Raw genomic sequence first — 10,086 nt, 5'->3', positions numbered from 1 at the left:
CGAGGTCCCTGCCCCGCGGCGGCCCGCGGGCAAGGCAGCGGGGCGTCCCGCGTGGCCCCCGCGGCCCCGGCAGGGAGCCGGGGGCAGCCCCCGACGGGGCTGCGGGACCGGGCGGGAGGGAGCCGGGGGCAGCCCCCGACGGGGCGGGAGGGAAGCAGCCGGAGTGAGAGGGGGTGGCCAGGCGCTGCCTCATCACTGCCACGGCGGGGGAGCCAGGCTCGGGCCCGTTGCAGGGGCTCAGCCCTTGGGACAGGGAGGAGCAGTGGCAGGGGAAGCCGTGGTGGGTCTCTGCCTCCAGGCGCAGCTCTGCTCTCCCCCCGGTGTGGACGGGGAGAGCCTTTCTCTGGGGCTCCTGTCGGGGAGCTCCTGGCTGGGAGAGGTGAGGGTGGGTCTTGAGCGAAGCTCTCTGTGGCTCTCTGCAGTGACCTGAAGCCAGGACCCCTTCCCCGTGCTGCCTGGCTTCACCAGGAGGGCAATGTTGCAATAGCAGATTGTGCTTATGTCCATGTCTTCACTTACATCTTGTTTTGTGAGAGCTATTTTTGTCTGGAACATCTGTTTTTTCCAAGTCTTTCTACTGATGGCCAGAGCCAAGATCCTGATGCCTGTGTGATGCTCCAGAGATGTCCCAAGTGACCAGTGAGCAACTTGAGGCAAAAAACTTGTAAAGAAGAAAAGCTTTATTTAGCTCCTTTCCCTCAGAGTTAAACACAGAGGAACTTTGTGTCTTGTTTAGCCTTGGCTATGAAAACTTGAGGTTCTTTTGGCTTTCTGTGCTCAGCTTCACGCCCATCTAGTATGAAATGTTATGAATGCAATAAAGCAGTTGGGAAGGCTCTTAAACATGGATGTGTAGCAGAAAAAAGAGGCAGGAGAAGTTTTCTTTGGAGTGGAACATCCCTACATATCAACAACCGCTGCTGCTTACCAAAGATGGTTGGTTTCTTCAGTTGCTTACATTTTTTCCTCTCGTCACTGGCAGGCTCTGTGTTGCTGATAGGAGGAGTTTTATGGTCACCTCCCTCTCTGACGTGTTAGGGCCAGATTCCCCCTCTGGGGTGAGCCCCTTAATTCTTCTGTGAAAATATCAAACCCAGGCTCTACTATGCTGCTGGCCAAAGGCCAGCAGATTTTCCCCTGTGTGCTCCCTTGATACCTTCTCACGAGATGCCTCTCAGGGCCTCAGAAGGATGCTTGGTGGCAGGTCATTGATTTGCTGACAGCATTTGTGTGCAGCATTGCTCCTGGGCTGTGCTGAGTCTTCTTGTGGTGGCCCCAGGGATTCTGCCTGAGAAAGTTTTGTGTGTGCTATGTGGGCATGGAAAGGTCCTTTTCTTCTAAGCCCAGAGGGCAGGAACTGGCGCAGAATTCATATGCCCTGCTGACTCCTTGAGCCTGCAGGCTTGTCATCAGAGCCCACGCAGCCATGCTCTGGGCCTGACTGGCCTCCTAGTATCCCAGTGGGAGGACAGAAGGGGAGGAAAGGGATGAGCTCTCTCACCTGGAGGGCCCCTGGTAAGGCTGGCTGTGATGTGATGGGGAAGCTGGCACTATTATACAGTACCTGATGAGTTTGTATATGTCTGAGGATGTGGAATAGCCTAACACATCCTGCAGCTGCTCACTGGCTCTTCAAAGGTGCAGGTTGCCTGGATCAGTAACAAACCACTCCTGCACCTTGGCCCAAGCGTTTTTTTATCGTCCACTCTATTGTATGGCTCTCAGTTCTGCCAAGTGGTGCTGGCAGCTGGGACACATTGGCTTAGCAGAATTACTCTTCATTACCTTAATATTGTTGGAGAGCCACAGAAACCTTCTCCAGTTCCTCCTGCTCCCTAGGAGGGAACTGAGCCATTTCTAGGCTTACTGGACTGGGGGAGAGGAGATGAGTATGGCAGGGGAGAGAGCCTCTCCCAAGCTCCAGCTACATGCTGCAGTGCTCTTCCCCAGCTGCTGTGCAGCCCAGGAAGCCTCTGCTTCCTGTCAAGTCATTGCGGAGATGCTGTCACTGGCTCTTAAGCACTATCCTTAAAACCTGGCACTTCCTATCCACATGCAAAACCCACTCACTGGCTTTAGTTCTGGTGACTCTGGTATGCATATGGAGACAGCTCAGGGCTCAGGTTCTGCTTTCCCTTAGCCTCCAATCTCCCTTTTTTGTATCTGTCTGTACTCTGTAATGAGGCCAAAAAGGGACAGTACAGTAGCCCGTCTCTGTTCTGGCAGTGCCGAGCAGTGTGGGTTGTTCCTCCAGCAGCTCTGGGTGCCTCTGGCTGGTGGTGTGGCTAGCCCTGGCACCGGCTCCCCTAGACAGCTTGGCACTGAGGATGTAGCTGAGCAATGCCACATCCCAAGGTTAGCTGGTATTCGGAGCAGAGCTATATTGGAGAAAACAGCCGTTTTAACAGATTAGGCAGAGAGTAAAGGCTGCTCACTGCTCACTCCTCCAATATTTGACAGCTAGAAGCTGCTGGGAAAACAAGATGCATCTCTTCTGCTGCCTCTGGGGACAGGATATCTGCTCTGACCCTCACGGGCAGCCCCAGTTCTGGGAGAGGCGCCTCACAGTCAGCACAACTTTATGGGTGAAGGGAAGCACTGTCTGCACCACTACCCTGTGACCTCCCATGCCAGTACCGGACACTTCAAAGCATCACCCAAGCTGGCCCTCATGCCAAACTGTGAAAGGGACTGGATACTGCTGCCTGGGCTGGACTACCCTGCTTGCACTGCCATGATGCACTGAAGTGTGACTGGCCCTGTGTTACGGAAACCTAGAGCTCACCCTGCAGCAAATGCACCTGTGTTCTGGCTTGGTGGTACTAGCAGCCAATTTGGGGAACAGACTTTGGGCAGAGATTTAATCACAGTCTCTCAAAGTTTATCTGACATGGATGGCAGGGATGTCCTATGGGATAGTCCAGGTTATTTGAATCACCCTTTCCCCACCCTGTGAAGCCTAATCAAAAGCAACCAGCAGATACACATCATGTGTTTGTCTGGCTCCTGGGGTCTCATGGCAGATAGGCACTCTCTTGGAATGTGCTAGAGACCAGGCGTGAGCTCAATGCAATGCTGAAGTCTTGTCAGCATTTCTAGAAATGACTGCTGTAGTTGCAAGCCCAGCCTTGGAGGAGCCATGCTGGAGAAACTGGGTCCTTCGGTACCCTTTGGTGCCATACTCCAGGTGACTAATGACTTCTGAATACCATGGCCCATGTCCAAGGGCCCTGCAGAATATGTCCAACAGCACAGCTGCCTCTCCACGCCAGAGATAATCCTGATGCCACTTTCTTCTGTGCTCCTTGCTGCCCAGGGAGGTAGCGAATGCAGCCCAAGAGCATGGCTTGTGATCACTATCATCTGGTCTGTTTGCAGTAGACATGCCCTCAAAGCTGTATCCATGATGTCAACTTTACCCATTTGCTGTCCTTGCAGTTTTGCTTTGGATAGAGCAGGGAGGAGCTCCCCAGCAGCTGAGGCAAGCTCATTACCCATGCTGTCCAAACCTACCCTGGGCACTGGAATGGCAGTGCACTTTCACCATCAACATGAAGCAGGACCTGGGCCACTTGCCACAGGCCATCTGAGACTACTAACACCCAGGAAACATGAGGGTAGCTTTTCTGAAAGGTCTCTTTTACAAAGAGCTGTGTTTGGGTCCAGCCTCAGAGATTTTCCTTCTTTCCGCAATGACTGTGGGAGGAATGACTCAGGAGCTGGGCATCTTGTAGGAACGCCCCAGGCCCTGGGAACAGGGAGAGCGCAGTATGGGGCGGGAGGGGGATTTATTGGGAGAGATGGGAACAAAGGGCATACAGCCCCTCCCCTGTGTCTCTGCATGTGTGGAGGGATAGGTGCAGCTTGATAGCACATACCCCCATGAAACATGACTGCCTTTGGCCTTGCATGGGCTCTGGCCAGGTCTACCACAACAGTAGCTGCCAGAGGTGTGGACTTGCTTATCTTGGTAACATGTTAACTCTCATGTTGAGGACTTAACTTGCTCTCTGTAAGCATTAGCCTTATTTCCCTGTATTTCTGCTGTTTCCATATCTCTGTTTCCTCTGCCCCACTTGTATTTGTGCAGACAGCATTGTGTTTGCACAGCCCATGACACAGCATGGTCTCCAAGTTTCACAAGCAGCTGAGGTGGTGTAAGAGCCTGCTGGCACTGCAAAGGAGAGCTCTCCCCCTACCCTGGCCATGCACGTCTCTCATTCATGCTAGTCAGACCTTCCACAAGCCAGTTCAGCTCACTGACACAGCAGAAGCTATCGTTGTTTTTATTTTTTAGCTGGGATAGTGAGTTGAAGTGGGTCATGAGAAGATCAGGTGTAGGTAAGGATGGAAGTGAGCAGCTGGGAGGAAGATGGACTGGGCCTCTCTCCCTGGAGAGCAGTGAGATGTCCATTTGGCTTATCCCACCCTCCCCTAGCACAGCCATCACAAAACAGCATAGGGATGAAGTTGCTTGGTTGGTTTTTACCAATAAGGAAATATGTCAGTTGATTCATGTTATAACTGTGAGTCTTTGCTCTTATTTTTTAAAACTACAATGGTATTCTTAAATAATTTATGATCTTAAGCCAGCCCCATGGCTGCTTAGGTCTGACTCTCAAGGGAGGAAGGCACAAGCCTAGCAGTGCAGGAGGAAGGGACACTGTCTTGGCAGGAGAGGTGATAGAAAGTCAAGGAAATAAGGGCAGCCCACGACAAGGCGAGTGCTGTTCCACCTGGGAAGGACCTGGTACGATACAGAGGTTGGCTTGGTACTGCTGTACATGGTACAGCAATGGTCTGCTGGCAAATGGCTTACATGCTGGACTAGCTGGAATTTAACCCCCCACTAACCTGATCCGTCACCATTGTCTGAGGAGATCCTGGGTGGGAGCAGCCATTGGGATAGGGCTTTTACTTAGGTTTGATAGGAGCAGGATCAATCTCTGTGGGTTTTCTTCTTGCTGATGGGAAGTCAGAGGTTCTGAGGCTGCATCAATTTGCTCAGCCTGCTTGAGTCCATCCTAGTGTGCAGGGCATTGTGACCGGGCATTACCTGAAATGGTCTGGCCCTCAGGTTTGTTGGCAGAAAGCCCTCGGCCAGTCACAGTCCTGTGGCCAGTCCCCAGAGCTGTGTGGGTGGCTTTCAGCAGAGCTTGAAGACCAAAGGAGAGCGACCATCAAGCCCTTTTGCACAGCACAGATCACCTGTCTCAAATCAGGCCTGACTGCAAACCACTTGCCTCTTGAAAAGGGATGACTGATTTCTCCTTTCCCTGCACCAACCTAAAAAAGTGTCCTTCTACGTCCCAGCCAAGAATCCCCAAGGAATTCTGCTGAAAGCAGAAGTAAAAAGGTTAGGACATGACCAAGCCAGGCTGGATCTTGGAACCAAGCATCTTTCCAGGGATTTTTTGAATCAAACAGCAGAATCAAACAACAAAACCATGTGCTGTCAAAATTGTGCTTAATCCACCTAACAAGAACAGGAAGAATTCTCTGGGAGAATGTGCCAAGCCACTCTTGTGCTCTCTGGTCACAGCCAGGGCAGGGTAAATATTTGGATAATATTAGTTCATGTGGTGAGAGCAAAACTCCTGCTTATTTCTCTTCTCTTCTGCTAATAATTCTGCTAATAATTCTGTGTGTTTTGAAAGCTCAGTGCTGGCCTGATCTGCAGCCCAGTGTGATGGTGGGCAGCAATTTGGTGACTCGCCTGTATCTATTCTGTGTACCTCACCACGGACATTAGCCGGTGGGTCCCAGCCAGGGGAGTTCAGGGTGCTGCAAGAGGGGATGATGCTGGGGAGGGTGGGCTGAGGGCAGCGCGGTCTTCATGCCAGTGCTGCTGGGGGCCTTGGGGAGTGAGGGGGGGTCTGTCTCCCCTGGGACACCGAGCTCATCCCCTGCAGACGAAGGGCACAGCTTTGGCTCAGCTGGGTGCTGCCAGGTTCCTGCATGAACTGCATGTGGAGTTAAGCAGCACTGCTTATGCCAGTCAGGATGAGAGCAGGCATTGGGATAGGGGGAACCATCAGGCTGTGGGACATCCTCCGGCCAAATCTGAATCTCTGAGCTACAACTGGGCACTGTGTAGGAAGAGAGGTGCCAGAAAGCCCTGCTGACACAATAGCTAGGGATTTTGTACTTTCTGCAGGCCTTGTCCAGCCCCCTGGGGTTGTCCTTCCAGCACAGCCCAGCTAGGGGAGTCTGGGAACCCGTGGCAGGGTTGGGAAGTAGGCTGGTGGCCACTCAGCTCCCACCTTTGCAGCCTTGTTGAAAGAGGAATAGCAGGCAGGAGGTGAAGAAGAGGAGTGCTAGAGAAAAGATAGAATGACCCAAGGAAAAAATGGGAAAGAGGCTACAGATGGGGGAAGGCTGGCAGGAGCTGTGTGGGTGCACAAGAAGTGCTTCAGGGAGGCAGTGAGAGGAGTGGCAGTTGCTTGCTCTGCACTAGTTCGAGCAAGTCCTTGCCAGCGCTGGGATCCCAGCTGGATGGGATGCTCCCGAAGACCCTGTAGTCCCCATGGTATGTCAGCATTAAGGGCGCAGCTGGAAAGCATTTCCTGGAGCAGCACGCGCGAGGTGGCCTGAGCAGCCGGGTACAGTATCTGGCACACAGCACTTGGTGGCATTGTTGCTTTGTGCTGCTTAATGTAACATGACATGGCTCCTTGGCTGCTTTGTGTCCCCTGCCAGATAAGCCAGGAACCCAGGAGACCTACTCCTCACCAAGGCACAGGGGCACACAGCAATTCTGATAATACTCTGCTCTTCTACCCAAGGAACCTATTCAGAGTCCATTAATTTAACATAGCTTCCCCCAGCCTGCTCCCCAATGCAGCAGGCCCATACTCCCTGCCCCAGATGGGGAAACTGAGGCACAGGGGTGCATGTGAGGGAGAAATGACGGCATTTGAAACATGAAGGCTCTGAACAGCATCTCTATCTTGGCCTTACCGAACCTCAGACTTTCTCACTAGGCCATGGAGAGCTGGCAGCCGACATGGTCCTAGGGGAGAGCCGAGAAACCCCCATTTGCCAAGCCTGTCTTTCCTGGTGGCTTGTTGAATTACAGTTGTAAGGATATCTTCGGAGGCTTGACTAGGAGAGGTCTGAGCACCTTCTTCCCAGGTAACATTAGTGGTAGCCATGGGTGCATAGCACCCCCTAAAGATAAGGTTTGGACCCCCAGCACCCTCAGTACAGACTGTTTTAAATACTTACCATGTCCATCGGCCATGCTTAGCGCAGATGTTGGGAGGCGGAAGGACAACAAACTGCTGCTCTGAGGCCTTGAAGGGGCTCAGGTACCATCTACTGGGGCTCCTCATTAGCTGTAATTAGCTCTTAGCTCCAAACTTGTTAACTTTTCCTATGAGGGGTGGCTGGGAAGGAAGCAGGTGGGCCCTGCACTGGCAGCTCCTGCCTGGTGTGGTTGCCTTGGGAGAGAGCTCCAACCCACAGGTGTGGGAGATGGTCCATGGCCTTGAATGGGTGCTATGGGCTGGGCTGAGCAGCCCCTCTGGGGACGTGGCTGCGCTCCCCGGCTGGGCTGTGGATGCTGCAGCCGGCATGGGGCTGGACATGCTGCAGTGAGGAGGGAGACTCCTTTCCCCTGCCGCAGCTGTGCCTTGCTTACGCCTCTCGGCAAGGAGGAAACCTGCTTTGAAAAATCGGTTTCTGTGCTACATTGTCAGGCTGTGCGTGGCTACTCTTGCTCTGGTTGTGTTTTGGGTGCACATGCAGGAAGTGGGTCCGAGTGGTCCCCCAAGAAGTGCTCCTCTGCCCCGGTGCCCTGGACTGTGGGGATCCTGTCCTTGTCAGGTGCTTGGACACAGCATGCCGCTGCTTTGGGTAGGGCGAGATGGGAGAAACCCTGCAGGAGTGAAAGGTCTCTCCCCCCAGAAAGGGCTTCCCTGAGGCAATGGTGACTGATGGGTTTACGCCTTGCCCGCATGCTCTCCTTGGCTGCTCTTAGCATGGGGCTGTTCCCAGTGGGGCACATATTGCCCAGGTTGAGAGTCCATCATATGCTGTTCTCAGGAGAAGTTGGGGCTCAGCCATAGGCTTGCAGTACATATCCCTGGCGCTGCTGAAAGTCACTCATGTTTACCCCAGCGAGGCATCCTGGTGCCTAAAGCAGGCAGAGGGCTCATAGCGGGGCAAGTGAGGACCCCAAGCCACCTTTCTCCTTAGCAAATTCTCTCCTGGTTCCTTGCAGGTGTCCTTGCACACCTTCACCTTGGGCAGTGGCAGGGCTTGGCGTTCGTGCCACGGCCGGCCTGCTGCAGGGTGGTAATGCCCTGAGTCCCCCTGAGGCTTGAGGACACGTTATACACAACGCCACAGCCTCTGCAGCCCGACTCCCACAGAGCGCTGCAGTATGACGAGCGAGGCTGGCCACCCGCTGGCGATCCGGACCTGTCACCCCATCACAGATCCACAAGGGCAGAGGAGCTCACTGCTAACTCCCTCTTTGCCCTTCCAGGCTGTTACCTTCTCCTGTGAGTTTAGTTATCTGCAACAAGAGCATCGGGTCTCTGCACCCCATGTTCCCTGCTTTGCTCGGCTGCTCTCCTCCACTGACCAGTGCTGGGCAGCCTCTTTCCTCCTAAAAGCTGTGTGGTTCAGGCCTTTGGGAACTGCTGCTCTAAAACAACCCCCAAAGCTGTGGAATCGGTATAAAAGCGCCGCCCAGTGACCTGGCCCAAGCCCAAAGAGCGGCCTGGCTTTGAGGTTTTCCAGAGGTTGCTGGCCTTCCCTTCCCTCCCCCCGCCCACCCTTTCAGAGGCCCATCCTGCGCTCTCCCGATGCATGGAGTGCACTGACTGCAGGACCAATGCCAGCTCCAGGCGTAAGATCCCGGGGGAGAGCTCCAGCCCTGGTAGGGTGCATGCTGGCTTCCCGGATGGGCGGCCTTTGGCCTGACTCACTGTGCAGGGCCCCGGAGAAGCAGCAGTGGTGGGAGGGATGGAGAGCTGAGATCCTCCGGCTCCGGCTGCCTAAACAAAGAGGGGGAAGGGAAGGCAGTGGTATGTGAGGAATGTGCCCAGAGCAGATAACCCTCTTCCTGCTGGGTGCTGGGCGCTGGGAAGCAGCTGCTGGTGAGCCTCCCTTTGTGTGTGCCAGCGGGGTGAGGAAAGCAGATAAGCGCAGCAGGCAGCAGGCAGGGGAGAGCTGCCAGCGGATGGTGGGCCTCTGGAGGGAGAGCCTGGGGGTTGCTTGTGTGCAGCAAGATGGAGGGATGCACACCATGACGTGGGGATGAGGAGGGGTTGCTTCGCAGGGGCCGAACTTTGCGCTGCCATCATCCAGGGCCCTGGTTGATGGTGCCTCCTCGCTCTGTAGTGCCCGGCTCCTGGAGATGCTCTTCTAGGAAAGGCTGAGGCAGTTCTGCTTTCAGGTGTGCACACAGGCAAGCTGCACAAAGTCAATGCTGTGTCGGTAGAGGCAGAATCTGGTCCCTTGCACATGCAAGGCAGGAGTAAATTCTTATGCCCAAAAAGCCAAGGCAGCATCTCATCCTGCCCAGGAGACTGATCCTGGTGGGAGAGCTGTGGGGTGCTGTGCTTGGTGTCTCTCTCTGCTCATGGGGTGCGAAGGGAAAGGCCTGCAAAGCAGGTTTGGGGGAGCTGACGGTGCAGACAGGGTGCTTTTCTCATTCCCTCCTGGCTTTTGCTGTAGCAGGAGCTGATGCTACAAGTCAGCAAAGGAAACACCAGTGCAAGTCCTGGCACTAGGTAGGGTCCTGCCGCTCCTCAGGAACCGCAGGGCACCAGCAAGAAAGCACTTTCACTAACCACTCTCAGAGCAAACAGGGTCAGCCTTGGAGCCCCGTCTGCCCGGGGAACCTTGGGGCCTGTCTACCATGAGGGCTCTTGCCGTTGCTGGGACACTGTACAAGTGAGAGCTGCATGCTCCTCCGTGGAAGCCACATATCAGCTGTCTCAAGATGCCCCTGCATAGCCATAAAGAGCAGGAGGCTGCGAGGATTGGAGCTGGGGCTTCAGAGTCCTTTGAGTTTACTTCAAAGGAAACAAAGCCCATGGGAGCACTGATGTCTTTCCAGCAGTCTTGTGTGCA

The sequence above is a fragment of the Apteryx rowi genome, unplaced genomic scaffold (assembly GCF_003343035.1).
Source record: "Apteryx rowi isolate R43461 unplaced genomic scaffold, aptRow1 scaffold_318, whole genome shotgun sequence".
Classification (NCBI taxonomy): Eukaryota; Metazoa; Chordata; class Aves; order Apterygiformes; family Apterygidae; genus Apteryx; species Apteryx rowi.
This window is presented reverse-complemented; position numbering follows the sequence as displayed.